Raw genomic sequence first — 17,370 nt, forward strand, 5'->3', positions numbered from 1 at the left:
AGAAGTCTATCGCAGTTATTGTAGTTACCAGGTGAGAGGTGATGAGGGCACCATCAGTAGCAAGGCTTTTCTTTCTTTCTTTTTTCTTTTTTGAGGCGGAGTCTTGCACTGTCGCCCAGGCTGGAGTGCAGTGGCGCAATCTCGGCTCACTGCAAGCTCCGCGCCCCGGGTTCACGCCATTCCCCTGCCTCAGCCTCCTGAGCTGGGACTACAGGCGCCCGCCACCATGCCCGGCTGACTTGTTTGTATTTTTAGTAGAGACGGGGTTTCACCTTGTTAGCCAGGATGGTCTCGATCCCCTGACCTCGTGATCCGCCCGCCTCGGCCTCCCAAAGTGCTGGGATTACAGGCGTGAGCCACTGTGCCCAGCCTTTTTTTTTCTTTTTTGAGACAGAGGTTCACTCTTGTCACCCAGGCTGGAGTGCAATGGCACAATCTCGGCTCTCTGCAACCTGCAACCTCCGCCCCCCGGGTTCAAGCGATTCTCCTGTCTCAGCCTCCCGAGTAGCTGGGATTACAGGCACCCACCCCACACCTGGCTAATTTTTGTATTTTTAGTAGAGACGGGGTTTCACCATGTTGGCCAGGTTGGTCTCAAACTCCTGACCTCAGGTGATCCACCCGCCTCAGCCTCCCAAAGTGCTGGGATTACAGGCGTGAGCCACCGCGTCCGGCCACTTCACATTTTCGTATTCATGGCACCAGCAATTGTCCGTGATCCACACAAAGAGCTTAATACACGTTTGTTGAATAAGTCATACTTAACGTTGCAAGCTAGGGTAATAAATAGAACGTGGACTTGATCCATTAAGGGAAAGTAAGACTTCCCGGTTGAGAAAGCTGGAACTGTGCTTGCATATTCGTCTGTAAATTTGAGTCTAAGTTTGGTAAACTATTAAAGGAGATTGCAATCCTTTCTGGAAAGGACACCAGCTATAATAAGGGAACTAGGAGTCTTCTGCAACCAAGCCTAAGCTAGGAACAGGTCAGGAGGCGTTCCACTTACAATGTGCATCCATCAAGGTCAATGAGCAAGAAGAGGGTCTGGCTATCCCTCACTGGTTAGAGACATTTAAGGCTGGTCTTCAAAGGCAGCTGTGACCCTGTGCATTTTACTGTGTGTTGTGGATGTTCTCTCTGGATTGTTTGTTATGTTTATGCTGCTTGGCTGCCTAGCTGTGAAGACTGGGGGAAGATACTGCCTCTCACATTCAATTCCTAGAATAGAATCAGATGATAAATATACAATGAATGAGTCTAAATATATAATGGGTAGGAAGGGAAGCCTGCTCACGTTAAAAAGGGAGGATGTTACCCATTAGAAATTTGTCATGGAAGGTTGACAGCTGGTGACGTGTACATTGCATGAATGGGGTACAGTAAGTGCTTCATCAAAGGAATATTCGTAGAAGGACCATTCAGCAAAGAAAGTGAATGGTGGATATTTGTATGCCACCAAATCTCTATATTATTTGAAAGTTGTGGTGATTCTTAAATAAGATCTGAGATACTCTAAGATATGTTTTTCGGTTTCAGAAACTCAAAAAACCTTTGCGGTAAATGTTCAGACCATAGCAAATAATTGAACAATATTACCAGAATTTAGGCATATGCCCCTGAAGAAGTTTTCTGCCCAGCAAAAATCAGAGAGAGAGAGGAAGAATCTAAGATCTTTGTCATCCTTTGGGGCATACATTTCAGCCTAATGTTAGCGCCCTCCCGGTGGTGCCAAAACCCAATGAGTATATTTTAAATTTTTTTATTGTGCTAAAATGTACGTAACATAAAATTGCCATTTTAACTTTTTTAGCAACTTTAGTTTTGTTTTTTGTATTTTTAGTAAAGACACGGGTTTCACCATGTTGGCCAGGATAGTCTCGATCTCCTGACCTCGTGATCCGCCCGCCTCGGCCTCCCAAAGACTTCCACACCTGGGATTACAGGCGTGAGCCACCGCACCTGGCCTGTTTTTTTTGTTTGTTTGTTTGTTTGTTTGTTTGTTTTTTAAAGAGACAGGGTCTTGCCATGTTGTCCAGGCTGGTCTTGAACTCCTGGGCTCAAGTGATCCTCCTGCCTTGGCCTTCCCAGTAGCTGGGATTACAAGCGTGAGCCATGGCACCAGGCTCTTAACCTTCTTTTTTTTTTGAGACTGAGTCTCACTCTACCGCCCAGGCTGCAGTGCAATGGCACTATCTCGGCTCACTGCAACCTCCTCCTCCCAGGTTCAAGCAATTCTTGTGCCTCAGCCTCCCGAGTAGCTGGGATTACAGGTGCCCGCCACCATGCCCAGCTAATTTTTGTATTTTTACTAGAGACAGGGTTTTGCCATATTGGCCAGGATGGTCTCGAACCCCTGACCTCAAGTGATCCACCCACCTGGGTCTCTCCAAGTGCTGGGATTACAGGCGTGAGTCACCAGACCCGGCCTTTTAACCATTTTTAAGTGTACAGTTCTATGGCATGAAGTACATTCACAGTGTGTTGCAACCACAACCACCATTCATCTCTGGAACATTTTCATCTTCCCAGACTGAACCCATTAAACAATAACTCTCCATTCCCCCTTCTGCAGCCCCTGGTAATCACTATTCTACTTTCTGTCTCTCTGAATTTAAATACCATAGCTCAGATAAATGGAATCATTAAATATATGTCCTTTTATGTCTGGCTTATTTCACTTAGCACAACATCTTCAAGGTTCATCCTGTTGTAGCATGTGTCAGAATTTCCTTGCTTTTAAAGACTAACTAATATTCCGTTGAATGGATATACCACATTTTGCTCCTCCATTCTTCCATTCATGGACAGTTGGATTGCTTCCTCTTGGCTATTGTGAATAACGCTGCTATGAACATGGGTATACAAATATCCCCTTGAGATCGTGCTTTGTTTTTTTGCTATATAACCAGAAGTAGAATAGCTGGATCACACAGTGATTCTGTTTTTAATTTTTTGAGGAAACACCATGCTGTTTTGCACAGCAGCTGCACAATTTTACATTTCCGTCAGAAGTACACAAGGGTTCCAGTTTCTCCATATCCTCACTAACAATTGTTATTTTATGTTTGTTTGTTTGGTTTTTTTGAGATGGAGCCTTGCTCTGTCACCCAGGCTGGAGCGCAGTGGCGCGATCTCGGCTCACTGCAACCTCCGCCTCCCAGGTTCAAGCGATTCTCCTGCCTCAGCCTCCCAAGGATCTGGGATTACAGGCATGTGCCACCACACCCAGCTAATTTTTGCATTTTTAGTAGACCATGAACACGAGGTCAGGAGATCAAGACCATGTTGGCCAGGATGGTCTTGATCTCCTGACCTTGTGATCTCCCTGCCTCAGCCTCCCAAAGTAATGGGATTACAGGCGTGAGCCACTGCGCCTGGCCAAAAAAAAAAAAAAAAAAAAAAAAAAAGTTTTAAGCTAAGGTCTGATTTCTGTTTTGAAAGGATCACGCTGGCTCTCAAGCAGAGAATAGCTCATAGGGGATAAAAAGCAGAAGCAGAAATACCAATTTTGAGGATACAAGAGATAGTGGCTTGTGGTAGGTGGTGATAGCGGAGATAGGGAAAAGTGGATCAATTCAGGATGCGATTTGGAGGGAGAGTTGACAGGGTGGCAGATGGGTTGAGTGTGATGGTGAGAGGGAGGGAGGAATCAAAGGCATGTTCTGCACATTTACCTTGAGTGACCAGGTGGATTGGGGTGTTCCCTACTGAAATGGGGAAGTCTAGGCAGGGGAGTAGGACATTTGCAAGGGTTGTTTGGAGAAGCCATACCCAAATTTCTATTTTGGCTGTGTTAAGTGAGATGCCAAATAAGCTGTATCCCATATGATGCTGGAGTTCCTGGCAGAGCCCAGGCGGGTGATATAGATTGAGGTATCATTGGCACATGATAGGAATCTAAAGCAGTGGGACTGGAGTAGGTTGCCAAGTACTGTGGATTTTATCTTCTAAATATAGTTCAACCTGTCTACCTCTCTCCTTCTCCACTGCCCCCCCGCCCCCCATTCCCAGTCCCGTCTCTTTCTTGGACCGCAATAATTGCTTCCTGGTCTCCCTGCTTCTTTGTTGCCTTCTTCCAATCTGTAGCCAGTATGATCTATTAAAATTCAAATCCGATTATTCCACTCCCTGCTTAAAACCCTTTAATACCTTATTCTCAGGATATGAGCAAAATCAAATCCTTACCTTGACCTACAAATAGGGTTGCCAAGTAGAATACGGGATGCCCAGTTAATCTGAATTTCAGATAATGAATCATTTTTTATTTTTAGGTATGTCCCATGCAATTATTCATCACAGGATGCCCAGTTAATCTGAATTTCAGATAATAAATTTTATTTATCTATCTATTTATTTATTTATTTTTTTGAGACAGAGTCTCGCTTTGTCACCTAGGCTGGAGTACAGTGGTGCAATCTCAGTTCACTGCAACCTCTGCCTCCCAGGCTCAAGCAATTCTCTCACCTCAGCCTCCCAAGTAGCTGGGATTATAGGCACTTGCCACCACAGCCTGGCTAATTTTTGTATTTTTAGTAGAGACAGGATTTCATCATGTTGGCCAAGCTGGTTTCGAACTCCTGACCTCAAGTGATCCACCCACCTCGGCCTCCCAAAGTGCTGGGATTACATGCATGAGCCACCACACTCAGCCGATAATGAGTACTTTTTTATTTTTAGGTATGTCCTATGCAATTATTCATTGTTTATCGGAAATTAAATTTGACCTGGCATCTTGTATTTTTATTTGCTAAACCACAAGGGCTTTGTAAGATCTAGCCCCTACCCTTGTTTCCTGGCTCATCCCTCATCAGACATCTCTTGTCCTCTGACTCAAGCCATATTCTTCAGAACCTGGAACAGGCTATGCCCACCCCCCTCACCTCTGTGCCCATGCTATTTCCCTTCCTGCTTCATCTAGCTGCCACTTGTCTTTCAGATCACAGCTTCTGCTGAACAGCCCTCTTTTCTTATGGTATATGCTGTCCTAGCATGATGTAACATTCCTTCATTGACCTGTATGAAGTTGCAACTACACATTTATTTGTGTGACTATATAATTATTATATATCATTTCTACTACACTCTGAGGTCAGATTTTTTTTAATTTTTAATTTTTTTATTTTTTGATACGGAGTTTCACTCTTGTTGCCCAGGCTGGAGTACAATGGCAGGATCTCGGCTCAGTGCTACCTCCACCTCCCAGGTTTAAGCAATTCTCCTGCCTCAGCCTCCCAAGTAGCTGGGATTACAGGTGCACGTCTGGCTAATTTTTGTATTTTTAGTAGAGATGGGGTTTCACCATATTGGTCAGGCTGGTCTCAAACACTGAGATCACTGACCTCAAGTGATCTACCCGCCTCGGCCTCCCAAAGTGCTGGGATTACAGGTGTGAGCCACTGGGCCAGGCCCTAGATTTATTTTTGATCACTTTTGTACCATTCTCCTAGTGTCTGGTACATGATAGGCACTGTGGAAGGAAGGAAGCGAGGGAGGGAGTAAGAGAGGGAAGGGAGAAAAGAAAAAAAAGTAAAAGATGAAAATACCCGATTATAGAATAAGTTCTATCAGGACCAGAATGAGGAATGAGGATTAAAGCAGAAATTGGCCCTGAGAGCCAATTCATAGGGAGGGCGCAGAGGGAATGCAGGCTGAAGGTAAAGCCCCCAGTTCAGCCTAGGAGGAGAGTAACTTGATATTTTGTCCCGATATGTTGGGGGTGGGACTGAAGAAGTTTGAGGCTGTCTAAACACCTTCTTTCTTTCTTTTTTTTTTGAAATGGAGCCTCGCTGTGTCACCCAGGCTGGAGTGAAGTGGTGCGATCTCGGCTCACTGCAACCTCCGCCTCCTGGATTCAAGCATCAGCCTCCCTAGAAGCTGGGATTATGGGTGCCGGCCATCACACCTGGCTATTTTTTGTACTTTTAGTAGAGATGGGGTTTCGCCATGTTGGCCAGGCTGGTCTCGAACACCTGACCTCAAGTGACCCACCTGCCTTGGCCTCCCAAAGTGCTGGGATTACAGGCACGGGCCATCGTGCCCAGCCTTGCTTAAATACCTTCTACCCCTAAACTCTATTAGGTGTGGCAAACGGGGGTGGGCACTGGTGAGTGTGTTTATGGAACTGCTGCCTGAAGAGAAGCTCAGGTGGGTCTGGGCTCGGCTCCTGTTCAACTCTGTGGGAATCCTTCACCTTCATGTCCCCAGCAGGAGCCAGCAGGAGGGTGCATGTGGATGAAGGACAACGGATGCACCTAAAGCCCTCCTTCTCAACCAGCCCTGCAAATAAGTCGGTCCTATTCTTCACCTAAATGTCTAGTTGACTACCTTTTTTTTTTGTATAAATGTATTTTTATAAATTGCTTAAGTTTTGTCTTAGCAATCAAGGGAGTAGAAAAGTAGCGAGACATTTGGTGCCATTGACACACACATCTCCAATTCTCTGCTAAAATTTTTTTGGAGGTGGTGCTGTCTTCATGGCAAATGTTAGCTATATCTACATTTTTTTAAATGTAAATTTTAATATTTGGAAATAAGAAGAATGGCTACATATGTTCATAAAGCTTTGTAGTTTATGTAGTATTTTCATGTCAAGAAATGTTTTTTCTGGAATTAAATTTAATTCAATTCCAGTAAAATTAAATTTATTGTCTCCAAAAAAAGGTGACTTCTTTCCTGAAGTATATCCAATTACTAGCTATCAATGCTATTAAAAACCTGCTATTAAAAACTGGTGGCTCCGCTGGGCGCCGTGGCTCACGTCTGTAATCCCAGTACTTTGGGAGGCCAAGGCAGGCGGGTCACGAGGTCAGGAGATTGAGACCATCCTAGCTAGTATGGTGAAACCCTATCTCTACTAAAAATACAAAAAAGTAGCCGGGCGTGCTGGCATGCACCTGTAATCCCAGCTACTCAGGAGGCTGAGGCAGGAGAATTGCTTGAACCCCGGAGGCAGAGGTTGCAGTGAGCCGAGATCGCCCACTGCACTCCAGCCTGGACAACAGAGCGAGACTCCGTCTCAGAACAAAACAAAACAACAACAACAAAAAACTGGTGGCTCAGGCCTATAATCCCAGCACTTTGGGAGGCTGAAGTGGGAGGACTGCTTGAAGCCAGGAGTTCAAAATCAGCCTGGGTTTTGTTATCAAGACCCCATCTCTACAAAAAATTTTTTAATTTAAATTAGCTGAGTGAGGTGCTGTGTGCCTATAGTCCTATACTCAGGAGGCTGAGGCAGGAGGATCACTGGAGCCCAGGAGTCCAAGGTTACAGTGAGCTATGAAGGCACCACTACACTCTAGCGTCATTGGTGACAGAGCGAGAACCCGTCTCATCAAAACAAAATGATACACTCATAAAAGAGCTGTGTTTCTGAAGGTGGTTTGAAAGCTAGTTGTTTTGAACTCAGATGGTATTTTCTCGGTGGCAGTGCTGAGCAGGGAAACTAGGCTCTCAGCTCGGCCAGTAAACCTGCCTAGTGCAGCTAAAGGCTGATCAATACCGCCTTCACATTTGCATCGGAAACCCCAGTGGCCATGGTTCAACAGGAAGACATTTTTAGAGTTTCCACTTGGGTTATCAGGAAAACATCTTTATCTGCTGGAAACTAGATAAGGAGAGGTGGCTCCGCCTGTCCCCCTGGAGGCGAGGAAACCACAGAAAAGCCAGGAGTGGAGAGGTGAGTTTGAGGGTAATTGTTGGAGACCCAATGTCAGGCATTATGGCGGCTGAGATCATGGTTAAGGAGCCATTGTGTGGATGGGTCATCAATAACTCAGATGAGTGAGTTGGAGACCACTTATTGTTAGAGGAAAGTAAAAAAGCAAAGGCCTAAAATTGGGAGGCAAGAGAAGAATATTATGTGAAATCTTAGAGGTCCCTTTGATGGCTGTCAGTGCTCCCTCTGGGAAGAAAGTCTCTCAGATTGTCCCTTAAGGAAACTTGGAGGTATTCTACTGTTTGTTTGTTTGTTTGTTTGTTTGTTTGTTTTTGACACAGGGTGTTGCTCTGTCACCCAGGCTGGAGCGCAGTGACCCAGACACAGCTCACTGCATCCTCAACCTCCCTGGCTCAAATAATCCTCCCATCTCAGCCTCCTGAGTAGCTGGGACTACTGGTGTGCTCCACCATGGCCAGCTAATTAAAAAAAATAATTTTTTTTTTTTTTTTTGGTAGAGACTATGTCTCCTTATATTGCCCAGGCTGATCTCAAAAGTCCTGAGCTCAAGTGATCCTCCTGCCTCAGACTCCAAGTGCTGGGATTACAGGTGTGAGCTACTGCGCCAGGCCTGGTATTTTACTTTTTAAACCATCTTTCCTTGGTTTTCATTTAAAGCATCAAGAAAGGTGCATGGGGAGGGGAAAAAGAGTCTATCCAAAACACTGAAAATAATTGATTCGTATTTGGATCCAGAATTGAAGATGCTTGTTTTCAAAGATAAGTATGCTTCTCGGGGTATGTTTGGTTTAATCTTATATAAAAGGAATTACCAAAGAGTTTCAATGAGGCTGTGGTAGGTATTGTTTAGCAAATCCAATTAACAAAATGGTGGCCTCTGTGTATTAACCAGATCTGTCTCAAAAGTCGTCCATCAGCTTGGCAAGGGTGCTTTGTCATGCTAAAAAGCTTTTGCATTTAGATGCAAATTAGATCTAGTATATCAGAAAAAAGAGAAGCTTTTGACATTTTTATATTCTGACAATAACAGGTCATGTTACTTAAAAGAATCTGAGTATAAAACACTATTGACCCACCAGATGATCTGAAATTAGCCAGTTTTGTGTGTGTGTGTGTGTGTGTGTGTGTTTAATGATCTAAGCACCCTCATTTAGTTGTCTTTAAAGGAGTAAAACATAATTATTTTTACAACTTGCATGCATGAAAACAAAGGAGGTTTTGCAGGTCTGACTTCATTTGTACAGTTCTTTTCAAACAGAAACATATTTTACCTTATTCTTATTTTTTTTATTTTTTATTTTTATTTTTGAGCAGGGTCTTGCTCTGTCTCCCGGGCTGGAGTGCAGTGGCACCATCTCAGCTCACTGCAGCCTCTGCCTTCCGGGTTAAGTGATTCTTGTGCCTCAGCCTCTCAAGTAGCTGGGATTAGGCGTGCGCCACCACACCCAGCTAATGTTTGTATTTTTTAGTAGAGATGGGTTTCACCATGTTGGCCTGGTCTCAAACTCCTGGACTCAGGTGATCTGCCTGCCTCAGCATCCCAAAGTGCTAGAACTACAGACGTGAGCCATCGTGCCTGGACTATTTTTGTTTTTTTTTAAATTTTTTATTTATTTATATTTTTTTGAGACGGAGTCTTGCTCTGTTGCCTATGCTGGAGTGCAGTGGCATGATCTCAGCTCACTGCAACCTCTGCCTCCCAGGCTCAAGCGATTCTCCTGACTCAGCTTCCCAAGTAGCTGGGATTACAGGCGCCTGCCACCAAACCTGGCTAATTTTTGTATTTTTAGTAGAGACGGGGTTTCACCATGATGGCCAGGCTGGTCTTGAACTCCTGACCTCGTGATCTGCCCATCTTGGCCTCCAAAGTGCTGGGATTACAAGCGTGAGCCACCGCGCCCAGCCTATTCTTATTTTTAAAAGGAGCTTCATGTACTGATGGAGCACTAGGAAAGGTCACCTGCTCTTTCTCATAGAGCTTCTGTTTATTTATTTATTTTTTAGAGACAAGGTCTTGCTGTGTGTCCCAGGCTAGAGTGCAGTGGTGCAATCATAGTACACTGCAGCTTTGAACTCCTGGGCTCAAGCGATCTTCTTACCTTAGCCTCCTGAGTAGCTGCGACTACAGGCGCATGCCACCATGTTTGGCTAATTTTTAAACTTTTTGTAGAGATGAGGTCTCACTATGTTGCCCAGGCTGCTCTCAAACTCCTGAGCTCAAGTAATCCTCCTGCCTTGGCTCCCCAAAGTGCTGGGATTACAGGCATGGGCCACTGCACTCGGCCTAGAGCTACTGTTGAAATTTGCCTGTGCATTCTATTTTTCTCAGGATTTTTCAGCCGCAGCTTCCATCACCTACTGACAATCTTATTTTTACATATTTGTCATTCAAATTTAATATATGCCACCTGTTATTAATGGTAGTGTTGCTACAGTTGAAGAAACAAAGGCTCAGAGGGATGTCACTTGTCCAGCATCACACAGCATTAGAAAAATGTCTGTTGTCTAATAACTAGAAAAGGTCTGGTTGGGTATGCTGGCTCATGCCTATAATATCAGCACTTTGAGAAGCCAAGGTGGGAGGATCACTTGAGCCTAGGAATTTGAGACCAGCCTAGGCAATATGGTGACACCCAGTCTCTACAAAAATTAAAAAAATTAGCCAGGTGTGGTGGCCCTTGCTCGTGGTCCCAGCTATTCAGGAGGCTGACGTGGTAGAATAGCTTGAGCCCAGGAGGTTGAGGTCACAGTGAGCTATGTTTGTGCCACTGCACTCCAGCCTGGGTGACAGAGCGAGACCCTGTCTCAAAAGAAAAAAAATAAAAACAAGGAAATATCTGTTTTCTAATAATTAGAGAACTTCTGCTTACTAGTGCTGCACTCCTATAGTTTGGTTTGTTTGTTCCTTCCAAATCTCATGTTGAATTTTTTTTTTTTTTGAGATGGAGTCTTGCTCTGTTGCCTAGGCTGGAGTGCAATGGCGCAATCTCAGCTCACTGCAACCTCTGCCTCCCAGGTTCAATCGATTCTCCTGCCTCAGCCTCCCGAGTAGCTGGGATTATAGGCATATGCTGCTGCACCTGGTTAATTTTTGTATTTTTAATAGAGACAGGGTTTCACCATGTTGGCCAGGCTGGTCTTGAACTCCTGATCTCAAGTGATCTGCCCGCCAAGCCCTCCCAAAGTGCTGGGATTACAGGGGTGAGCCACCACACCAGGACTTCATGTTGAAATTTGATCCCCTGTGTTGGCAATGGGGCCTAATGGGAGGTATTTGGGTCATGGGGGTGGATCCCACATGAATTCTGGCTTGGCGCTATCCTTGTGATCACAAGTGAGTTCTCCTTCCATTACTTCCTTCCAGAGCTGGTTGTTGAAGAGTCCATGGTCTCCCACTTCTTTTGCTTCCTCTCTCACCATGTGACCTGCACACGCTGGCTCCTCTTCACTTTCCACCATGAGTGGAAGCAGCCTGAGGCCTCACCAGAAGCAGATGCTGGTGCCATGCTTTTTGTACAGCCTGCAGAACCGTGAGCAGTTCTTTATAAATTACCCAGTCTCCAGTAGTCCTTTATAGCAACACTAAATAGATTAAGATAAGCAAACTGTACAGTATGTTTACTGGCTTATAGGATTTCCCTCTTCCCATAAAATAAGACTTTAAAATGTTTGATGCATGCTATAACATGGATGAACCTTGAAAACTTTATGCTAAGTGAAGTAAGACAGACACAAAAGGACACATATTACAGGATTCCACTTACATGAGTGATATGGTTTGGCTGTGTCCCCACCCAAATCTCATCTTGAACTGTAGCTTCCATAATTCCCACGTGTTGTGGGAAGGACCTGGTGGGAGGTAATCGAATCATGGGGGTGGGTTGTTCCCGTGCTGTGCTCATAATAGTGAATAAGTCTCACGAGAGCTAATGGTTTTATAAGGGGGAGTTCCCCTGCACCGCTCTCTTGCCTGCCACCATGTAAGATGTGCCTTTCTCCTCTTTGCCTTCCACCATGATTGTGAGGCCTCCCCAGCCATGTGTAACTGTGAGTCAATTAAACCTCTTTCCTTTATAAATTACCTAGTCTCAGGTATGTCTTTATTAGCAGTGTGAGAACAGACTAATACAATGAGGTACAGAATAGGCAAAATTGCAGAGACAGAAAGTAGAATAGAGGTTTTCGGGGGCTGGGAGGAGGGCAGGATGGGGACTTATTACGTAATGGGCACAGAGTTTCTGTTTAAGATGATGAAAAAGTTCTGAAAATGAATAGTGGTGGCTGGGTATGGTGGCAAACACCTGTAATCCCAGCACTTTGGGAGGCTGGGGTGGGAGGATCACTTGAGGTCAGGAGTTTGAGACCAGCCTGGCCAACATGGCGAAACCCTGTCTCTGTAGAAAATACAAAAATTAGTTGGGTATGGTGGTGCACATCTGTAATCCCAGCTACTTGGGAGGCTGAGGCAGGAGAATTGCTTGAACCCTGGAGGTGGAGGTTGCAGTGAGCTGAGATTGCGCCACTGCACCCCAGCCTGGGTGACAGAGTGAGACTCTGTCTCAAAAAAAGAAAAAAAAAAAGATAGTGGTGATGGCTGCACAACATTGTGAATATAGTTAATGCCACTGAATTATATACTTAAAAATGGCTACTATGTGGCTGGGTGTGGTGGCTCACACCTGTAATCCCAGCACTTTGGGAGGCCAAGGTGGGTTGATCACCTGAGGTCAGGAGTTCGAGACCATCCTGGCCAACATGGTGAAACCCCATCTCTACCAAAATACAAAAATTAGCTGAGCGTGGTGGTGTGTGCCTGTAATCCCAGCTACTCGGGAGGCTGAGGCGGGAGAATTGCTTGCATCCTGGAGGCAGAGGTTGCAGTGAGCCAAGATCGCACCATTGCACGCCAGCCTGGGCAACAGAGGGAGACTCTGTCTCAAAACGCTAATATGATAGTGAATAAGTCTCATGAGAGATTTATAATACATAATATACACAAATTGTGTATACTTAAATATACATAAATTGTATGTTATGTATATTTTACAATAAAAATATTTAATTGAAATTTAATTTTAAAATTAAATTTAAATGCCCCAAAAAATGTTTGAGAGTTCTGAGGAATATGTTACAAAGTAGCAGAAGAAAAATTGAGGTGGCTGTTTGCCTCTGTGAAAATTTTTTCGTTTTTGAAAGTAAAGATTTTGGGAGATTGGGGTAAGGGATGGCAGCATGAGAGAGTCTTGTAGTAATGGAACAGTTCTGTATCTTAAATGTAGTGATAGCTGCATGAGGCTATATTGATGAGGAAATTGCATAGAACTACATGCATACACATGCGTACACACACACACACACACACAAACACACACACACAAATGACTGCATGTAAATTGGTGAAAAATTTTTTTTTGAGACAGGGTCTTGCTCTGTTGCCCAGGCTAGAGTGCAGTGGTGTAATCTCAGCTCACTGCAACCTCTGCCTCCCAGGCTCAAGTGATTCTGCCACCTCAGCCTCCCACGTAGCTGTGACTGCAAGCATGCACTACCACGCCTAGCCAATAGTTTTGTACTTTTTGTAGAGACGGGGTTTCACCATGTTGCCCAGGCTGGTCTTGAACTCCTGGGCTCGTGATCCGCCTACCTTGGCCTCTGAAAGTGCTAGGATTACAGCAGTGAGCCACCGCGCCTGCCCATGGTGAAATCTTCATAAGCTCTATGAATTGTACCAATGTCAATTCCCTGGTTGTGATGTACTATTGTTTTTTTTTTTTGAGACAGAATCTCACTCTTTTGCCCAGGTTGGAGTGCAGTGGTGCAATCTCGGCTCACTGCAACCTCCACCTCCTGGATTCAAGCGATTCTCTTGCCTCAGCTTCCCAAGTAGCTGGGATTACAGGCACCTGCCACCATGCCTGGCTAACTTTTTTGTATTTTTGGTAAAGACAGGGTTTTCACCATGTTGGCCAGTCTGGTCTTGAACTCCTGACCTCAAGTGATCTGCCCGCCTTGGCCTCCCAAAGTGCTGAGATTACAGGCGTGAGCCACCGGGCCCGGCTGGTGTACTACTAGTTATACAAGATGTTATCATTAGGGGAGGCCGGGTGAAGGGTGTACAGGCCATCCTGTATACTTCTTTGTAACTTCCTGTGAATCTATAATTATCTCAAAATAATTAAAATAAACACCCAACACTGACAATAAAACAGTAAACACTGGGCTGGGCGAGGTGGCTCACGCCTGTAATCCCAGCATTTTGGGGGGGCCGAGGCAGGTGGATCACTTGAGGCCAGGAGTTCGAGACCAGCCTGGCTAACACGGTGAAACCCTGTCTCTAATAAAAAATACAAAAATTAGCTGGGCGAGGTGGCGGGCACCTGTAATCCCAGCTACTTAGAGGCTGAGGCAGGAGAATCACTTGAACTCGGGAGTTGGAGGTTACTATGTGCTGAGATCATGTCACTGTACTCCAGCCAGGGATACAGAGCGAGAATCCATCTCAAAAAAAAAAAAAAAAAGTAAACACTGCAGTCAGATTCCAAACTAACTTGAGTGTAAATTTTATACCTGGTCCTCGTTATGTATGAGAAATGAGCATAGTACTCTCCTGGTGGAGAATTCTCTATTCCTCAGGAATGGCTTGCACGTGGCTGAAAAGAGTGCTATGTACCAACTGTTTCTTCTCTTTTTTGGAGCACATGTGTGATCTGTCATCACGTTGCTTCCCAAGAAGTTAAATCAAAGACTTAGGAGGGACTCTGCTTTGTCCTTACCAAGGTTCTGCTAGAATCTGGGAATCACTGATTCTAAAATAACAGTAAGAGAGCTGGAGTTTTTTTTTCTTTTCTTTTTTCTTTTTTTTTTTTAACTGATTCCTTCTTGGTAAAAAAAAAAAAAAAGCAAAAACCCAAAAACTTGTTGGCACTTATATGGTGGTTTTCAGGAAAACCTCAAATAAAAAGATGCATTCAATGTTTGTTATCCCTGAAAGTGTGAAAACAAAATGACTTAGAATTGATGTTTGTTTATTCAATTAAATGCAGTTCCTTATGCTCAAGTTAGGCTTTTGTTTCTGTAGTAGCCAGTCAAATGTTTCTACAGTTTGCTAGCTAGGCTGGAGAAGGCACTGAACATTTAAATAATTCTGAGAGCTTCTTTGTGTCTGGGCTCTCCCTTCATCACATGACTACCCAAAATAAGGATATTTGACCTATTAATACTTTAACAAAAGACTTGTATGGGAATTGGATGCTGGCAATTGCTTAATAAGTTGAGACTGGTGAACTTTTACAATGGCAAATACTTGTTTAAAGAGACACATGTTCTCACTCACATATTGTCAGTGGAATTGTAAATTGGTATAATTTTCTTTGGAGGGGATGTTGGCAGTAAGGACCCAAAAGTCAGGAAAATACATCCTTTGACCCAGTAATTCAATTTCTGGGAATTTATCCAGAACAAATAATTAAAAAGAAGACATAAGCTATGTTGCAAAGATGTTCCTAATGGCACTGTATATAATAACAAAATCTGGAACATAACCTAAATGCTAAATAATAAAGGAATGTTTAAGTAAGTTACTGATTTTCAACCCAATGGAATATTATATAGCTATGAAAAATGATAAACATGCTATGTACCAAATGTAAAGGTGTTTATAAAACAATTCAATATCCTCAAAGCATTTTGTAGAAAGACAGGCATGTACAGATTATGCTCTACAGAAGACAAATTCTAAAGTACTTAAGATGAAAAGTCACATTCTTGGATTTATATAATAAGATTTTTAGCAAAATGCAAAGAAATACAGTTAACTCTAAGATGACAGTGGGAAAATTTAAACTTGTAGAATCTTTGTAAATTTTCAAGTTGTATTCTGAGAAAAGACAAAATATGCATTCGGTACTGTTGACTGACTGCACAGAGAAAGCAGCAAGCTGTCTCTGAACACTCTGAATATAATCACTGGTATGCTTAAGAGCACAAAATGATTCTCAAGGGTTGCTAATGAGCTGTAAACTGCCAGCATCTTGCCTGTGGAATCTCTTGGGAGCAAGAAAGTTATTTTGGAATGATTTTTTTTTTTAAAATCACAGAAGTCCGGATTTGGCCACCCTCAAATACCCTCCAGGGACAAAGCGGTCAAAACTCCCTTCTACAAAAGCTAAAGGAGGGGAAATGATGACCCCGTCTTTTGTGTCTGCTTACAGTGCGGAAAGTTGGTACTTACAGTTAAACATAATTAGCCCTTAAATCCCAGGTGCTTAATTCAGCCCGTTAATGTTGCTGCACTGAATGGCTGATTCAGTAGGTTTCTGAGGCTGTGTCGTTTCTTTGGCCACAGGCTAGGTCCATTCCTCAATGCTGGGAACAGAGCAAAAGCATTAAGGCAAAGTCCCAGCCTGCTTTCAACTTTCCCAGGAGCAGGGAAGCACTTGAAGATTTGGATTTGAGTGGGATATCCTACTAGGTTGCATACTATGGAAAAAGGAGGATTTATGGGAGGATGAAATGTCAGGGGGCAGGTACATTAGGCAGAGAAAGTCAGTCTGTCAGCTGGAAAACAGGGTTTGCCTGGATCAACCGCACTGAGTTAAACACACACACAACTGTATGTGAACATGCACAAAGATTGTTGTTCCAAAGGCGTCAAAGCTTCAGGACTGAGGGTGACATTTTTGTTCTTCTTCTCTTTTTTTTTTTATTTTTTTTTATTTTTTTTAAGACATGGGATTTCACCATGTTGTCCAGGCTGGTCTCAAACTTCTGGACTCAAGAGAACCTGTCTCAGCTTCCCAAAGCGTTGGTATTACAGGTGTGTGAGCCACTGAACCCGGCTGAGGGTGATATTTTCATACAGGGATATTTCACGACAGGGTTGGAGAATGGTCGCTGATTTTCCTGAACTTGAGAGGCCAAGATGCAGCTGGAGGTCAGAGGCAAGAAACCCCAAGTAGAATGTAATGAAGGAAACAAGGACTTTTTTTTTTTTTTTTTTTTTTTTGAGGCAGAGTCTTGCTTTGTCACCCAGGCTGGAATGCAGTGGTGCGACCTCTGCTCACCGCAACCTCTGCCTCCCAGGTTCAAGTGATTCTCCTGCCTCTCAGCCCCCCGAGTAGCTGGGACTACCAGTGCCGCGTCACCGTGCCTGGCTAATTTTTTGTATTTTAGTAGAGACAGGGTTTTACCATGTTGGCCAGGATGATCTTGATCTCCTGACCTCGTGATCTGCCCGCCTCAGCCTCCCAAAGTGCTGGGATTACAGGCGTGAGCCATCGCGCCCGGCCGAAACAAGGACATTTTAGAAAAGAATGTGGGCGTTTGGAAATCTAAAGAGTAATGCTCAAATGAGATAATGCCTTGATGAAAAGCTGTAGTAGGAAGCTGGGGGTGATACAAACATATATATATATATTTAACATTAGGCAGCCAAATGTTTAACCACCCATATAGTTTGGTCCCGGGAATAAACACCCAGCCTGGCTGTACCCAAGTTCACTGGCTGAAAGTCAGCCAGCAACAATGTGTGGAAAGTTTGTGTGTTTTGAAAAAAGAAGTAAAAGGCAGGTTGGGGGTGGTAATGGTGAAGTTGGAGCTACAAAAGCAAGCATGTTTTTGTTCATTGGAACGATGCAATATGATTTTGGGAAAATTTTCGGTGTAGAAAGCTGACTGATGGTGTGCTATTCTATGAA

General features: G+C 43.9%; 1 long non-coding RNA gene across 1 annotated transcript in view; it reads left to right on the plus strand.

The window, feature by feature from the left end:
* Positions 1 to 17,370, plus strand: part of LOC129533512 (uncharacterized) — a 41,640-nt gene that overhangs the window by 1,608 nt on the left and 22,662 nt on the right. Inside the window, exon 2 of the long non-coding RNA XR_008679792.2 lies at positions 11,040 to 11,205. This is a non-coding gene — a long non-coding RNA (uncharacterized lncRNA). The remainder of the gene's footprint in view (positions 1 to 11,039; positions 11,206 to 17,370) is intronic.

This window comes from Gorilla gorilla, chromosome 4, assembly GCF_029281585.2.
Source record: "Gorilla gorilla gorilla isolate KB3781 chromosome 4, NHGRI_mGorGor1-v2.1_pri, whole genome shotgun sequence".
In the NCBI taxonomy this organism is placed as follows: Eukaryota; Metazoa; Chordata; class Mammalia; order Primates; family Hominidae; genus Gorilla; species Gorilla gorilla.